We start from the raw sequence: 18,828 nt of genomic DNA, 5'->3' as shown, positions 1-18,828 counted from the left end.
GGGCAGAATTCCCTTCAGTAAGGTTATGGGTTTTATGCCCAATATGTTAACTTAGAACAAACAGCCAAACTCAAGAGTCCATCTAGAAAGACGATACCTCCCCACCTGTCCACCTCTCTACCCTCCATGTTTTATTTATCCCACATTGAACTCAGGATATCAACTTGCTTGGCCTGTCCTCATTGGGCTGTGATTTATCATTGACTAAACAGATATCTCTGCCAGCGGAGATTACAAACCATGGATCTACTTACAACTCAGCAGCTGTTGAGAGAGCGCTTAGGACATGAGGATCTGTTATTGGTGAGATAAAGACAGAGAGATGATTAATTCCTTCCATCATGCTGTGATGCAACTCAGCAACACTGAAAAGAAAGGTGAAGACAGCAACACTGACACCTTGTGAGCCCATGTGTATTGTCTGCAATTTCCCAGTTCCTCCAAAGACAAGGTTGCTATGAACTTTCGGGTTATTTAGGATTTCCCCCAGAACAACACATGGTCTTCTGTACTACCTGCTTCTACAAGACAAAAAGTAGTGTGTGAGTGTGTGTGTGTGTGTGAGAGAGAGAGAGAGAGAAAGAGTTATAGACAGAGACAGAGAGACAGAGACGGAGAGGCAGAGAGAGACAGAGATGGAGGGAGAGAGAGGAAGAGAGACAGGCAGATGAGAGACAGACAGATGAGAGAGGGAGAGAGGGAGGGAGGGAGGCAGGTAGGGAGGGAGGCAGGGAGGGAGGGAGGTAGGGAGGGAGGGAGAAAGAAAGAGGTCTACTCTGTAGCCCAGGTTGTCATGGAATTCACTATATAGCCCAGGCTGGCCTCAAATTTGTGGAAAGTCTCCAACTTCAGTTTCAAATGGGAAGGTTACAGATGTGAGCTGGCAAACCAGGCTCAAAAACAGCATTAAAGGAAAAATTCCTTTATCTCCCTAAACCCATTTGTTAATAGAAAATACACAAGGTGTTGAGAAGAACATGGGCACATATGGTTCTCAATCTAGTGCTTGTAACTTTTTTTTATTACTTCAATTTTAAATAGCTTGCTGCACATGTCAATCCCAGTTCCCTCTCCCTCACCTACTCCTGCACCTCCCCTTCCCCCCCCAGCCTCCCACCCTATCCCCACTTCCTTCCTCATAGGGGATATCCAGAGTCTGTCATTTCACTCAGGGCAGGGTCCAGGCATTCCCCTAATAATAGTCCAGGCTGACAGGCATCCCTCTTTGTGTTATGGACACACGAAGTCCGTTTATATGCCAGGGATATACACTGATCTACTACCCAGAGCCCCATAGGTTGCCCAGGCCTCCTCACTGACTCTCACACTCAGGGGGTCTGGATCAGTCCCATGCTGGCCTCCCAGATGTCGGTCTAGGCTCCAAGAGCTCCTGCTTGTTCAGATAAGCTGTCTCTGCTGGTTTCGCCAGCACATTTTTTTCCAATTTGCTCATCGCTCCTCTCTCTCTGTAACTAGGTTCCATGGGTTCAGTTTAGTGTTTAACAATGGGTGTTTGCCTCTGATTCCATCAGTCACTGGACGAAGGTTCTAGGATGGCATATAATGTAGATGTCAAGTTCATTATCAGGAATGGGCATTCAAGGTGGTCTCTACACTGTTACTTAGCTTGCTAGTTGGTGTCATCCCTTTAGATCACTGGAGGTCTCACTGGTTCCAGATCTCTCTTCTAAGCTATGACTCCCTCTAATATGGTATTTCTCATCCTATTCTCCCCATATTCTAACCCCCACTCAAACTTCCTCTCCCACATGACCTACTCTCTCTTCCTCTTCTCCCCCTCTCTTCTTTCCAGCTCCCACTCCCCCCCACCCCTTTGCCATATTCCCAATCTGCTCAGGAGATCCTGCCTCATTCCTCTTCTCTGGGGTACCATGCATATCTCTCTTAGGATCTTTCCCGTTTCTCAGACACTCTGTAAGTGGAAGTGCAGACTGGCACTATCCTGATCCATGTCTAAAATCCATATATGAGTGAGTCCATATCATGTTTGTCTTTTTGTGACTGGGTTAACTCAATCAGGATGGTTTCTTCTAGTGCCATCCTTTTACCTGTGAATTTCAAGATTCCATTGTTTTTTTCTGCTGAGTAATACTCCATTGTGTAAATGTACCACATTTTCTCTATCCACTCTTCAGCTGAGGGGTGTCTAGATTGCTTCCAGGTTCTGGCTATTACAAAAAATGCTGCTATGAACATACTGGAACAGATGTCCTTGTTGTATGAATTTGCATCTTTTGGATATATGTCTAAGAGTGGAATTGCTGGGTCTTGTGGTAGATTGAATCCCATATTACTGAGGAATCTCCATATTGATTTCCAGAGTGAGTGTAGGAGTTGGCACTTCTACGAGCAGTGGAGGAGTGTTCCCCTCTCTCCACATCTTCTCCAGCATAAATTATCTTTGGTGTTTTTTATTTTAGCCATTCTGACAGGAGTGAGATGTTGTCTCAGAGTTGTTTTGATGTGCATTTCCCTGATGGCTAGGGATGTTGAGCACTCTCTCAAGGGCCTCTCAGCCATTTTAGTCTCCCCTAAATTGAGAATTCTCTATTTAGTTTTCCACGCCACTTATTAATTGGATCCTTTGGTGTTTTGGAGACTTGCTTCTTGAGTTCTTTGTAAATTTTGGAGATCAGCCCTCGGTCAGATGTGGGGTTAGTGAATATCTTTTCCCATTCTGTGGACTGCCTTTTTGTCTTGCTGACAGTGTCCTTTGCCTTACAGAAGCTTCTTAGTTTCAGGATGTCCCATTTGTTAATTGTCGATCTCAGTGTTTATGCTACTGGTGTTATGTTCAGGAAGCAGTCTCTTGTACCAATTCATTCAAGGGTACCTCCCACACTCTCTTCTAAGATGTTCAGTGTGGTTGGATTTATGTTGAGGTCTTTGATCCATTTGGACTTAAGTTTGGGGCATGGCGATAGACTTGGATCTATCTGCAGTCTTCTACATGCCAGCATCCAGTCATGCCAGCACAATTTGTTTAAGACGCTTTCTTTTTTCAGTGTATAATTTTAGCTTCTTTGTCAAAAATCAAGTGTTCATAGGTGCGTGGGGTAAACTCAGGGTCTTCAATTTGGTTCCATTGGTCTACCTGTCTATTTTTGTACCAATACCAAGCTGTTTTTAGGACTATAGCTCTATAATAGAGCTTGAAGTAAGGGATGGTGATGCCGCCTGAATTTCCTTTGTTATGTAGGGTTGTTTTGGATATCTGGGGTCTTTTGTTTTTCCATATATAGTTGATTATTGTTCTTTCAAGGTCTCTAAAGAGTTGTGCCATAATTTTGATAGGGATTGCATTGAATATGTAGACTGCTTTTGTCAAGATTGCCATTTTTATTATTTTGATTCTACCAATCCAAGAGCATGGGAGATCTTTCCATTTTCTGGCATCCTCTTTGATTTCTTTCTTTAGATACTCAAAGTTCTTGATATACAGGTCTTTCACTTCTTTGGTTAACATTATCAACAGATATTTGATGTGTTTATGGCTATTGTAAAGAGGTTTCTCTGATTTCTTACTCAGCCACTTTATCATATGTCTATAATAGGTCCACTGATTTTTTTTAGTTAACCTTGTGTCCTGCCACTTTGCTGAAGGTGTTTATCAGCTCTAGGAATTCCCTTGCAAATAGTGAAAGCTTGATTTCTTCTTTTCCTATTTGTATCCCCTTGATCTCCTTTTGTTGTCTTATTGTTCTAGCTAAAACTTCAAGTACAGTATTGAAGAGATATGGAGATATTGGACAGCTTTGTCTTGTTCCTGATTTTAGAAGAATTGCATTGAGTTTCTCTCCATTTAGTTTGATGTTAGCTTTTGGTTTCCTGTACATTGCTTTTATCATGTTCAGGTATGTTCCTGTTATCCCTGATCTCTCTAGGACCTTTATCATGAAGAGGTGCTAGATTTCGTCAAAGGCTTTTTCAGTGTCTAGTGAGGTGATCATGTGGTTTTTCTTTCACAGTTTGTTTGTATGATGGATTTCATTGATAGATTTTCTAATGTTGAACCATCCTGCATCGCTTGGATAAGCCTACTTGATCATGGTGGATGATTTTTCTGATGTGTTCTTGAATCCGATTTGCTAGTATTTTATTGAGTATTTTTTGCATCGATGTTCATGAGGGAAACTGGTCTATAGTTCTCTTTCTTAGTTGTGTCTCTGTGTGGCTTGGGTACCAAGGTAATTGTAGACTTGTAAAAAGAATTTGCCAGTGAGCCTCCTCCTTCTATTGTGTGGAATACTAGGAGGAGTATTGGAATTAGCTCTTCTTTAAATTTCTGGTAGAATTTTGCACTGAAGACATCTGGGCCTGGGCTGGTTTTTTTTTTTTTTTTGGTAGGGAGACTTTGATGACTGCTTCTATTGCATTAAGGGTTATAAGTCTGTTTAGATTATTTACCTGTTCTTGATTTAGTTTTGGCAAGTGATCTCTATCCAGGAAATTATACATTTCCTATACATTTTCAAATTTATTTCTATTTCAGCGTTCAATCCTTCAACTGGTTGATCTGCTTCCTTCATTTTTTTTGTTTGTTTTTTTCTTGGCATTCTTTAGATTCTTTGAGAGATTTATTTCTTGAATTTTTTTGGAATGCCTTTCCCCCCATTTCATGTATTTTTTGTTTGTTTTTCCTTCTATTTCTTTAAGGGATTTCCAAGTTTCCTCTACCAGCGTCTCTAGCATCTTCATAAAATAATTTTTAAGGTCTGTCTCTTCTGCTTCATCTATGTAGTCCTTTTCAGGTCTTGCTGGAGTTGGTCTCTAGATTCTGGTGCACTCATGTTGGTCTTTCTATTGCTGAGTGAGCTTTTATTCTGTCTTCTTCCCATCTGTTCTTCCAGTGGGTGCAGGTGGGGTCTTACGGTCTCCAGTGGTCTCCTTTCCTGAAGCAGAAAGTTGAAGCTGAAGCTGGGGTCACTGGAGGTTGGGGCCTGGAAGGGCTGATGTCTTTCCCGTGTGGGCAGGTCCTCTGAAGCTGAAGCTGGGGTTGCCAGAGGTTGGGGCCTGGTAAGTCTCATGCCCTTCCTGAAGCTGGGGATGTAGGATGTTGGGGTCTGGAAGGACTGATCGTCATCTACATTTATGACAAGAATGTCATTTTCCTTCTGGTAAGGAATAGGTGAGTGGGGAATCTTACAAAAGGGAATTTCATTTGGGGCTTTTAGAAGCAAGAAGTATCAGAGCGATCTTGTACTTCCTGTTTGTTTAGAGTCTTCAGCTTAAAACAAATCTTATGTCAAAGTAACATATTTGGGGATGTATGTACTGAAATAGCTCCCAAGGGCAGAAGCTTTCTCTTTGTAGGACTATCCCAAGTCAGTCACCCAAGGAGGTTTAAGAGAATTGAGGTGATATCATTTTTTAATTCCTAGACACTGAAGGACCCAGGCGGTGATCCTCAATGATACCTAGACATTATTAAGAGAGAAACAGCTCTAAATCCCTAGGGGAAAGAGCATACACTACTTATGTAAGACTGTTGGAGTACTGTGAACCCTGAATATTTGACCTTATGAAGTATATGCCTGTCAGTTTTCTTTGTCCACTCGACAACACTTAGAATTGCCTAGAAGGCATGCCTCTGTGATGTCTATGAGGTTGTTTCTAGAGTTCCAGCAAGGAGAAGTTTCCATCTTGAACATGAGCACCAACATTCCATGGGCCACAAACACAGACTTAATAAAATGAGGAGAAAGTGGGAAGCCCACTGAATTTGTTTCCCAAATGCATATGCAATAGGATCAGCTACAGTATGTTACTATTGTTATACCTTCCCCTACAAGGGAGCACTCCCCGCTCCTACAATGTAAACCCTTCCTTCCTTAAGTTGCTAAGTGTTGGGTGTTTCATGACAGAGATGGGCAAAGTTAGTAATACAAAGTGTGTACTGAGCTTTTAACTGATAATGATAAAGGATGTTTCCCAATTATTTGGTTTTATGTGAAGAAATTATTACAGTATCTAAAACTGCATTTTAAATTATCAGAAGGAATGGGAGTTTAGATGACACAAGATACCTATACATAACTCTATGTACATATGAAAAAGATTTTGGGTAGTAGAACTCTAGAAAACTACCCAAATATATCCTCCTGCGTTGGTCGTCTGTGTGCTGGAATCACAGCTGTGTGTCACTGCTTTGGCTCTGAAAACCATATTTTGAAGTTGTCTATACAGTGATAGGGTGAGATAAAACCCACAGCAATTGTCCCTTTGGAATATACCATGAACCTGGGGACACTATCTCTCTGTGTGTGATCCAGGTACAACCATTACTATCTGAAGAAGATAGATGAGTCAGAAACACTTAAGTCTAAAGGCTGTAATAAACATGTTCTTCCAGTACCTCAGGTATTCCCAGCACACCCACCGGTGCCTCAAGGTCCCATGGCACATCTCTATAATATGGATCTTTACCTGTGTTTAGACTCCATGCATGGAATCTCACTGGTGGTCCATTCATCTTCATGTGGAGACTCCTGGAAAACACTTTCCAGTTGCCTGGTGCCCTATGATCCACACTGAAGCTGCTTCTCCCCTGCCTCCCAGACTTTACCGTTTACTAGACAGGAAGTGTGCTGATGTTCATGAGGTCTGAGCATACAACTACATGCCATGCACATGGACACAACAAGGAATAAAGAGATGTGCCATATATCTACATCACAGCCTGTTCTTAAATTCAATGCAAAGACTGAAACCATCAGTCAAAAATAAAGGGGAAGCGTCAAAATATGGCTTTCTGGATAAGCCATGGGAGATGATTGTGGTAGTTAAAATGTTATTAGTCCCATAATTTCATAGGGAGTGATATAATTAGGAAGTGTGGCTTTGTTGGAGTGGGTATGTCCTTGTTGGAAGAAGTGTGTCACTGTGGAGGTGCGCTTTGAGGTTTCCTATGCTCAAGACGCCACCCAGTGTCCTGTTGTCTGAAAGCTATAGGAATCTCACCAAACCCGCAGAAACACATCTGCCTGCATGCTGCCAAGTTCCCTGCCATGATGGCAATGTACTTTACCTCTGAACCTGTAAGCAAGTCCCCCCAATGAAATGTTTTCATTCATAAGAGTTGCCATGGTCATGGTGTCTCTTCACAGCAATTGAAACACTAAGACACAAATGAATCATATTTATTGAAGACTATATACATAATGGTAGGGCAGGAAATACTTGACAAAGAATAATGAAAGACGACAAAGCTTCAGAACTGTGTTAGGTACATATGATAAAGGCAGAGATCTATAGAAATCAGGGTATAAGTCTCACTTCTTCTAGGTAGGCTCTCATGACACTAAAGAAGCATAAAAAACTTTGTCTAGTTGCCACCAGAATGTGGATGTCAGTGTTTTCTACTACAATCCACATTAAAGTTGTGACTATACTCCATGGTATTACATTTTTAAGTTACCTGATATTTTTAATCATATCCAATAGAAGGTCAAGGTCAGCAGAGAGGCCAAGTTGAGGGTCAAGGTGAACAGAGTGGCTAGGGAAACTTTGATGTCAGGATTTGGAGAATTATACCACAATCTTGAAGCTTGTGCTGCCCTTGTGGTGGTTCCAGTATCCTCTGAGGTGTTGGTGTTGCTAACACACACAAGATCATCTTATCCTGAATCTTTTGAAGACCAGGTAGCAGTTGGGCACACAATGACTTCTGGGTGCGGCCCACACAACCATCATGCCAGTGTCTGCCCAGATTCTTTCTCTTGTGTGGCCCAGATATCCTGAAGGCCATGGCTTGGGGTCCTGGGTCCTCCAAGTTAATAAATCTCCTGGGTGTGATGAAGAGAAAATGAGGACTACAACTCTCAAAGTTAAATTTGACGCAGGCTTCTTGGTGGTAAGTTAGCCCCCAGCTCACACTGATTTTGATTGGCCTTCAGTCATGAGTTTCAGAAGCCTTATTTATGAATCGTTGTCATGGTTATGTCCATTTCCTATGGTCTTTAATGTGATGTACTGCCTCTTTAAGCTTGGCTCTTTGGGGTGGGATCTTGCCCTGGGTTGACTAGAGGGTGTGTCCCACACACCATGTAATGATAGTCCAGGTTACTTAGGGTTCAAGGAGGTGCTGGGTTTCCTTTGAGGTCTGTTTATGACATTGAACCTGTGTCAATAATGTCATTATCAAGTTCCCCTTCTTGGAGGGGATAATACATCCAGATTTCAGTTAATCAGATCAAGTTCTGGGTTTCCCCAAATTCTTCGTGAGCAGGCTATGCCTAGAGTTGCATAGGAGAAATTATTGTTCTTAGGAAAAAAAGTCAGTCAAGATATGGTTCAGGGTGCAGTGTAACACCCTTTTTGATAAGGTGCATCATGTTATTGGATTATTTAGGTGAGTCCTTGGCACTTTATGGCAATGTTGTCATCCTTGTTAGCTTGCTGAGGATGTCTGAATTGAATGAAGTGTGTGTAAGAGCCACACTTCTGGTACTCAGAATGTCAGCTTATATCAAACAGTATAGGAAGTATAGAGGGTTAGTCCAGGATTATCAGTGACAAGGTGGGATGTGTGTGCACTGATATCTTGTTGGTTGTAAAACAAGAACTGAACTTAAGGCCTTATTCAGAGAACCTCATGGTACAAATTGTTAAACAGTGTTGTTTCACTTTAGTGTTGCTCTGGTCAAACTTACTTGGTTGGTTTCAGGCCTCCTTGGGAGAGGATAAATCTGAGGTAATATTACATCTGATTTTGTGCCCAAACTTCCTCAGTATCAGGGTTTGGCCCAGGCCTGTTCCTTTTGAGGGACTACCCAGGCCTCACATCTCTTCTTGCTTTTTGCCTAGGTTCAAGCCTGTCCCAGGGCCACATCTCTGTTTGCTGATGGCCTGGGCTTCAGTCCCCCATATTTTCTCCTTTTGTTCCTAGACTTACTTAGGGTCTGAAATTCTCTCTTGGTTTCTAAAGGAGTTATTTGGTTCAGGGAATGCCCAAGCCCTCATCTTTTCTCACTTCAGGACTGGGATTCTTCAGGGTCAGGATGAGCCTGCGGAATACTCATTTCCTTGTTTTGACCCTGGCTGGTTTCATTAGAGGAATTGTCAGAGGCCCAGAAACCTACAATTTTCGGTCCCAGGTTTTGTATGATCAGGGATTAGCCCAAGCCCACATCTCTTCTCAATTTGGGACTGGGAATACTCATTTTCTAGTTGGGCACCAGCCTCTTTCATTTCATTGGCTCAGACCCATATCTTATCCATTTTGGGGGCCGAGGCTTCCTTAGGATCAGGGATTCCCAGAAGCCCAAGTCTCTCCTTATTTTCAACTGGGTTCTTCTGCTTCAGGAATTGGCCCAGGCCCACATATCTTCTTACTTTGGGCCCAGGCCTTCTCAGAGTCAGAATTGGCCTGGGCACACTCATTTTCTTGTTCTGGCCCAGGCCTCTTTCAGTTGATTGGCCCTAGAGCTAATATTCTGGAAATTAGTGCCCAGGCTTCTTTAGGGGCAGGGGTGGCCCAGGCCCACATCTCTTCTTGCTTTGGGCCAGGGCCTTTTCAGGGTCAGGAATGGCCTGGTCACACTCATTTTGTTGTTCTGGCCCAGGCCTCTTTCCATTTATTGGCCCAGGTCTAATTCTCTGCATCATTGGGCCCAGGCTTCTTTAGGGACAGGGTTGGCCCAGGCCCACATCTCTTCTTGCTTTGGGCCCGGGCCTTTTCAGTGTCAGGAATGGCCTGGGCACACGCATTTTCTTGTTCTAGACCAGGCCTCTTTCCATTTATTAGCCCAGGCATAATTCTCTGCATCATTGGGCTCAGGCTTCTTTAGGGACAGGGTAGGCCCAGGCCCACATCTCTTCTTGCTTTGGGCCCGGGCCTTTTCAGTGTCAGGAATGGCCTGGGCACACTCATTTTCTTGTTCTGGCCCAGGGCTCTTTCCATTTATTGGCCCAGGCCTACTTCTCTGAATAATTGGGCCCAGACATCTTTTGGGTAAGGGGTAGGCCCAGGCCCACATCTCTTCTTGCTTTGGGCCCGGGCCTTTTCAGGGTCAAGATTGGCCTGGGCACACTCATTTTCTTGTTCTGGCCCAGGCCTCTTTCATTTGATTGGCCCTAGAGCTAATATTCTGGATAATAGTGCCCAAGCTTCTTTAGGGGCAGGGGTGGCCCAGGCCCACATCTCTTCGTGCTTTGCGCCCGGGCCTTTTCAGTGTCAGGAATGGCCTGGGCACACTCCTTTTCTTGTTCTGGCCCAGGCCTCTATAATTTTCTTGGCTCAGGCCTACTTCACTGAATAATTGGGCCCAGACTTCTTTTGGTAAGGGGTAGGCCCAGGCCCACATCTCTTCTTGATTTGGGCCCGGGCCTTTTCAGGGTCAGTAATGGCCTGGGCACACTCATTTTCTTGTTCTGCCCCAGGCCTCTATCATTTTCTTGGCCCAGGCCTAATTCTCTGCATCATGGGCCCAGGCTTCTTTAGGGACAGGGTAGGCCCAGGCCCACATCTCTTCTTGCTTCGGCCCGGGCCTTTTCAGTGTCAGGAATGGCCTGGGCACACGCATTTTCTTGTTCTAGACCAGGCCTCTTTCCATTTATTAGCCCAGGCATAATTCTCTGAATAATTGGGCCCAGACTTCTTTTGGGTAAGGGGTAGGCCCAGGCCCACATGACTTCTTGCTTTGGGCCCGGGCCTTTTCAGGGTCAAGATTGGCCTGGGCACACCCATTTTCTTGTTCTGCCCCCAGCCTCTTTCATTTGATTGGCCATAGGGCTAATTTTCTGGATAATTGGGCCCAGGCTTCTTTAGGGTCAGGGTTGCCCCAGGCCCACATTTTTCTTGCTTTGGGCCCGGGGCCTTTTCAGTGTCAGGAATGGCCTGGGCACACTCATATTCTTGTTCTGGCCCAGGCCTTTTTCAGTTGATTGGCCCAGGCCTAGGTTAGCTCTCTTAATCGGCCCGGTCTTCTTTAGGGTCAGGATTTTCCATGGGTCCCCTTGTATTCTGATTGGGGTCCTGGCATTTTTAAGGTCAGGGTACCTGTTGATGTCTAGGGTGGAGGCAGTGGATCCTTTTCAACCCATGCTTGCCAAAATCTTCAAGTTGGTCTATTGTCAACATTTCTGAAGAAAAAAGAAAAGTCTGGTAGACATTGATAGTGGACAATACTAGCATTTTAACTGTTCTTACAACATCACTTACCTGTCCTCTGAGAAACATGCACAGATACAGACACAAATAGCCCACAGTTCACATGAAATAATTATACATTATACAAAGATGAAATATGTAGGAGAGAAAGCTGATTGATAAAACCTTCCTCTTGCACAGCTGACTGTCTATGGTGGAGTGGATATCCAGTTACAAGAAACAGCACAGATTAGACCTCCCAGAATCTAGAGGATGCCTTCCTAAGCATTGGGGGCTCTACAGATCGTCACAAGATGTCTTTGCTGTGTGGGGATGGCTTCTTCTCTCTGTATGTCATACATAGCTGTGTACAGTCAGGGTATTTCTCTGATCTTTGTTGTTGCAACCCTTCTCAAGGTCATATCTGTCTTGTCCATCAAAACCCCCTCAGACACCTCATCTGCATTTGTCTCCCCTCCTAAGAGAGGCCACTTCCAAGTACACTGGGGTGAGATCACTTGTTCACCCACAGAATTTTCTGCAATCATTTACCTGAAATAGATCCATGACTACCTTTTCCTGAGCTAAATCCTGGTCCACTATACTGGGCTCTGCTGCCCTCAGAACTAGGTCACAACTGTAACCATGACAGTGACCCACATGTGATGTCACAGAGGCCAGGCCTCACTCTGTCTGTGAAATCTCAAAGGCTGTTGATGCCCACAGATGTCTTTTGGGATGGTACTTAAGGGAAGTACCTGAAGGCTTCCCTTAAGATCATTTTTCGGTTACGAGCTAATATCCCGTCCTTCTCCTCCAGGGAACGTCACCCCTGGAACCAGCATATTCAGTGGGGAAGGGTCCTACTCAGCCCTAAGGTGCACAGTTCACCTCTTGGTGTCTCATTTCTGCTGCTCAGTTTATCAACTAATTTCTCTTGTCATGAGATTTTAAGTATGCCATCTGCAGAATTTTGGGTATCAAGCTGATGGAAAATGTTGGTGTGCAACCTCTCCCATCACCACCTTTAAACAATTTTTGCAGGAGGATTTCCCAGAAAATTGACAAAATTCCCTCAGATATACAGATTCAACCACAAATATATTAACACATTTTTCATAAGTAAAAGTTTAAGTTTGAAAATAAGATTGAGCGAGTATGGCATCAGTGTTTGTGGCTAATCTGGGAAGGTTCTACAAGCTGAATATAAAGATGTCCAGGAAGGTTCATGTCTATAGAAGTTCGAGGGCAGCATTCCTACCTGTGAAGCAAGTGCTTCCGGTTGGGATGTCACTAACAGGTGGGTGGTGCAAGTAGTTACCTTTAGCATTCTGGAGGCTCAAGCCTTAAGTCGTAGACTATGCACTGAGTTGACACTTTCTTCAGAGGCCTCTCTTCATTAAATTATACAATACAATTTAAATTTAAATGTGGATAGCTTAGGGAGATGGCTGTAGTTGTGTTTCATATTGTAGCCCTGACTTCGGCCATGCTGGTCATAACCCATAATTATAAACAATAAGGATCGTGCTGTGAAGAAGGAAAGTCCCTTCGGACCTCTGCAGTAATGACTTTGACACTTTCCCTACTGTCCCTGAAGCTTGGGCTGCCATAGCTGATGGTTGTCCCTGGCTTAGGCACAATAGCATAGCTTCATTCTCTACCAGCCTGGAGCCTCAAGTCTTCTCATGTGATACAGGATGGGTATGGACATCTCAAGGCCTCATTCTTCAGTGAGTTGTGGGTGTTGTATTCCTGAGTCCTTGTTAAACTAGTTCTTTGTAACACATCTACAGATACTTACTGCAGCTTTTTCTACAGCTATAGCACAGGTCCTGTTTAAGGACCATATTTTGCCTCATATCCTTCATCATCCCTGCCTCCCACTATAGCACAGTGAGGTTCAATTGGGCCTTCATCCCAGGAATCCTGTGTATATTTCTCCATCCACAGAGGCTAAACCTTCCTCTAAATACATCCAAGTGAAAACGTGTCTAAGCACAGATTTATAAAGGGGAGTACTGCCATGGTGCTTCCTGTAATAGTGACATTGGTGTCTATCCCCATATTATGGTACCTGTCTATCTTAGTACAAATGAAAACATTGCTGCCACCAGGAAATAGAGTTCTCAGGGAAGATCAGACATCACTGCCTGGGATGCTTTGCCCACACTCCCTGAACAACTTACGTGTGATGATCAAATGTGAACTTACAAACTGGAACCCTCCTTCCTTCTCACCTAGGTCAGAGGCTGGAGTCTTGGTCCAGATCCACATGTGTGGCTTCATCCCAAGGTATCTCCATCTGTGAGTGGAGGGGTTCCTCTCAATGTGGTCTTGAGGGGCCAGTCCCACTGCTATGAGACTTCTGACTCCTGCTGTTTCTAGTTCTTCTTAGGATGAGCTGTCCTCAGGATGGGACATTTCAAGTACCTCGATAGGTTTCAGTGTCCCCATTTAAGATCTGAATAAAGAAGTACCTCAAACTGAGTTAGTCACTCACACGATTAATTTCAGGTAGGTTCCATCACAGAAAACAGCCCAAAACTAATCCAGTCACATGCACTTGCTGTGACTCAAGCCCTCCTTCTGGACTCTGGCTTGTCCTCAGGTAAGACCACAGGCATCACTAGGGCATGGTTCTATCCTGTGAGGTCACAGAGGCCTCACCTACCTTATTCTGAGAATCACAGGTCATCCAGAACAGAGTTCTCTCCCAGCCTGACCTATCCTTGTTCTTTGCCAACCTATATGCAAACATCCTTGGAAGCACTTAGCTTTGGGAAAGCAGCTAGCAGTGCCTCAGGGTTATTTCTGTGAGGATCTATTACATTTCTCTCTTGTCATTCCTCCATCTTCCCACAGGTACCATCACCCTTGAGAGGAGGAAAACAGTTGACAATGCTACTTTCTCAGCTCAAATATCTGAACTCACACTCTGCCTCATCATCTCAGGTTCTCCATAGGCACCATGGTTCATTGCTGGCACTCAGCCTGTGGGGTACCATCTTCTGCCCCTTCTACCTGGTTCCAATACTAACCTTATCTTATTGTCTACCTAACTCTCTGCATCATTAATCTTTTAGCTTGAGTTTGGTTGTGGGTTATTAGCTAGTGCCTACCTGGCATTCCTGTGGCCCTGGGATTTAGAATGAACAGCACAAAAATACATAGATGAATAATGAATAAATACATACAGCATGGATGAATCACTATAAAGTTGCAGGCAGAACCCACCTTGTGAGGTACAGAGACTCCTGGAAGCACCTGCTTTTCCTTGTCCCATAATCAGCTGAACTTTCCGTCAAAACGCTGTGTGCAAGAATGATCAAGCTGTGCAGAAATGTGTCATGTCCTTTGTTCCCATGTGTGTGCAGGTCATGCAGTGGTAGGCAGGCTATGATAGCCCTGCTCTGAGGTGGGACTCTTGGTCACGTCTGTTCTTGCCCTGCGTTGCAACTTCAGTCTCTCAAACACCAGGTTTCCAGTGTTTCTCATGAAGGGATGGTGAAACCAAACAGGGGGACTCCTGGCCAACTTGTTCATGGGGCTACCATGCATTCTGTGTCGACTCGAAATGTTGTAAGGCTCAGACATTAAGTGTGAAAATCTTGAAACCTTTGGCTGAATTCGTCTGGTTCTATCCTTGGAGACAGAAATTGAAGCTCCAGGTATGAGGCTCTTTTACGGTAGTCCCACTGTGTTTTTGCATTCAGACAACCTCCCATGTGATTTGACCCATGAGCATGAGGACCCTGTGGGTGCCATTTGGAGGTAGTGGGAAGTCAGACAGGCTTTTACAGCAGGCAAAGTTGTGTTCACTGTTGCATCCTGAGTCTGACCATGTACTGTCCTCCTCATGGGTTCATTGGGACTATTGCTGGTTGTCTACTCTGGAAATCAGGTTACAGGTGGCAATACTTGAGCATAGACAAACATGTATTATTCGTTACTAAGAGAAATTGACCTCTTTACACAAAGCATGACCCTCGCTTAGGGCTGAAGGACAAAATCTGGCCAAACCTGACTAAAATCCTGGAATTAGAAAAAACTAGAAATAATTTTAAATTCACCTGCACTAGCACCAAATGATATACTGAGGTGTCATTACTGTGTGGAAACTCACAGTTGTGTGTGGTTCTCAGTGAGTTTAGTTGAACATTTGTGTCACTATTCAGCCAGCCTAATCTCTGTCAGTATCTGTAGCTTCAAGTTTGGGACAGTTTCTACTGGACATGAGCAGACTGCTGCGCCCCTGAACTCACAGCATCTGTGACGGCTCATATAAGACCTGTATAATATGGAGCCTGTCATCATTCCAGAATAGATGGGTGAGCCGCTCACATACCCTAACCCATAGATGAGGATCTGTGAATAGTTGATGACTGCTGCAGAAGGAGCGAGTTTTCTTTAAGGGTGCAGCCCCTGGTCAGTTTATTAGTTGGTGACCCCAAACCCAGCAGTATATGGGCAGCTTAAATGAGAGTCAGTGGGCTCTTGTCTTTTTAAGAATGAGGACATAAAGCTAGGGTTAGGGAGCTGAGGGTAGATCTGGAAGGAGTTAATGGGATGAGTATGGGGTAAATAATATCAGAATAGATTCTGTGGAATTCTCAAAGAATTAATAAAAATATTTATTTATTTGTTTAGCTTCATGCATTGGCCTCTTTGAACCTCCACAAACAAACACCTCTGCCACATACCTGGTCTCAACAGCTTTTTTATATCATTGGGGCTAAAGCTGTATTTCTCTATCTGTGGGTCATGAGCCCTTTTACAGTGGTATTGAAAAATCCATTCATACGTGGTGTCCTAAGACCATAGGATATTTACATTACAATCCATCACAGTAGCAAAATTACAACTATTAAGCAGCAATGCATGTAACATTTTGGTGTGAGCCATCATAGCATGAGCAACTATATTAAATGGTGGCAGCATTAGGAATGTTTGAACCACCTTTCTAAATCCAGAACCACTGTGGGAAACTAAAAGTTATACTGCTTCCTGAAGATGGAACATTGCCCCCTCGTTCAAATATATTTTCACCAGTTTTCTGGTTTTTATGTTTTCCTTCACAGTCTAAGATTGGCAGTCCTGGAATTCAGGCTGTAGACCATGTTGTCCTTGAACTCAGAGATCCACCTGCCTGTGCTTCAAGAGTGCTAAAATATCAGAAGAACAGTCTCTAGTCCACATACTAAAATTCTTTTCCTCTGAAACCTCCTGAGTCAGGCCCTCACAGTTCAAATCATAATCAGCACCACTATCTTCCATACTCCAACTGGTAAGGCCTATTAAAGTATTCAACTGCTTTTGTAGTACAAAGTCCACAATCCTCAAAAAAGTGTGGCCATCCAAATCCAACAATACACTACTCTGACAGCAATTACTGTCTAAGCTAGGGTTTTATTTCTGTGAAGAGACACCATGATCATGTCTAATAATTTGAATATAATTTGACTCTATAATCTCGTGAGGAGTGGCACTATTAGGAGGTGTGACTTTATTGGAGTGAGTATGGCCTAGGTGGAAATGTGTCTCTATGGGGCAGGCTTTGAGCTTTCCTGTATTCGGGATACTACTCAGTGTCTCCACTTCCTGTTGCCTTCTGATCAAATTACAGCCTCCCCCATGTCAGGCAGAATGCCTCCATTCTCTCTACCATGATGATAATGAACTGAACATCTGAACTGTATGTGAGCCACACCAAGTAAAATTCTCATTTATAAGATTTGTCATGGTCATCTTATCTCTTCACAGAAATAGAAACCCTAACTAAGACACCAGGGCAGCTATATAAAGAAAAGCATTCCACTAGTCTGGCAAATAGTTCAGAGGTTTAGTCCATGATCATCATGGAGTGAAGCATGGTTACATACAGGCCGTCATGATGAGGGGAGCTAGCTGGAAGTTCTACTTCTGGATTCACAGGTAGCAGGAAGAGAGAGGACCACTGGGCCTACCTTGGACTTCTGAAACCCCAAAGCCTACTCCCAGTGACACACTTCAACAAGGCCATACCTTCTCCAACAAAACCACATCTCCCAAAGTGCCACTCCCTAGGGTCCTATGGGGGTCATTTCATTCAAACCTGCACAAAGACGGGTGCACCAAAACTTGACGGTAAGTCCCTATTGCTGGAAACACTACAGGCTGTGGTCATAGGATATGGGTAAAACAGATGTGTTCTGTGTATGAACACAGTTCAAGAAGGGAGTCCTGTGAGGAGATTTCTGAGGGCCTGGGAGAAAACACCAGATAACCAAGACAAGAGTCTTATGACCTCAATTTCTTCAAAAAACACAGAATTGTTCTCAGATCATGTTTTCATACTGCTCCCAGGTGTAGTGCATAGGAGTTGACTTCAGATTTTTTATTACAACTGGCTATATTCATTTGTTTACATGCTTCTATAGAAAAACATATTTTTGCCACATGAGGCTTGAAAGTCATGCACAGCTTGTCAGCCACATGTGGCTTCCTTTGTGTTTGGTCACTTTACATGTGATGCAAAAAGCAAAGAGACTTTTATTGAAGTTATTTAACTATATAAACCCATTAGCCTGGGCCCTTCATCCATCTACATTGGCTGATGGCTGGAGAAAGACCCCAAGCAACCTCAAGGCCCTCCCAGGGCAGTTTCTGTGCTCTGTGTTTCACTGTTGTGCACTGTCCTTAAAGCACACCCAGAGCTGTAAAGCACAGCCCCACCAGCTAACTTCTTGTTGGTTCCCTGTCACAAAGAGGGCATCTGACCTCCTAGTGACCAGGACAGGAACGGTAATATCAGTCAAGCATAGGGTAGCCTGTCATGGCTGTTAAAACAGGGAGGCTGGTCACTACATTTCCCCCCCCCTTCTAGAAATACCCATGACAGGACTAAATGATGAGTCCTGCCTGTGAGGGGCTCAAAGGGGTGTTAAGAGGCCCTGCCATTAGTCAAAAAAACTTTTTTAAGGGAGTGACAATTGCCTCTGTTACCATCCTGTCCCCTATGTAAGGGAGTTACCTTTTAAATTGGCATGTTAACTAGGGAAAGGGGGTGACATATTCTTTTCCATGCTAATTCCAGCTGACTTTGGGATGCAGTTAGGGACCCAAGAAGGCTGAAATGCTAGTCAAAAGCAGTAAGGGAATCCAGGCAATTGGGTATCTATCAGGAGCTGCTAATTGCCAGACTCTGTTGGAGAGACTGGGGGTGTCCACATTGGCTGGACTGGTTCAAGTACACCTCTCACCCAGCTGTAGCACAGTACCTGGTCACCCTCCTTTCTCCACCCCAATTTCCTCCTAGGCTGAATTTGTAGAACATATAGAGACAGTGAGAATGGGAGAGGGAACATGTTGACACAGTCAAAGTCATCAACTCGGGCAGCCACTGATTCTTCCAAACACTAGGTCGCTGGCTGCTCCTGTATTGAACAACTTCATAACAACTTTACCATTCACTGACCTCATCACCTTCTGGTAATTCTGCCAATCCATTTACTCCTTGATTTAAACAGCACACTCCATTTTCTCTACTTTGACAGCACCCAGAAGACTAATGGAGAAAAACAAAGCAAGACCATCAGAATTCCATGGGGACTCTGTTGTTACCTGGGTGCCTACAGTTGAAGCTGTAGAACCAATAGTATAAGGTGTTGTAAAATAAAAGGAGTTATACTTCAACATATCCAAGCTAACTCTAATGAAAGCAAGTTTATAAGAAATTC

Source organism: Mesocricetus auratus, unplaced genomic scaffold (assembly GCF_017639785.1).
Source record: "Mesocricetus auratus isolate SY011 unplaced genomic scaffold, BCM_Maur_2.0 Super-Scaffold_100010, whole genome shotgun sequence".
NCBI classification, from domain to species: Eukaryota; Metazoa; Chordata; class Mammalia; order Rodentia; family Cricetidae; genus Mesocricetus; species Mesocricetus auratus.
Note: the sequence above shows the minus strand (reverse complement) of the source record.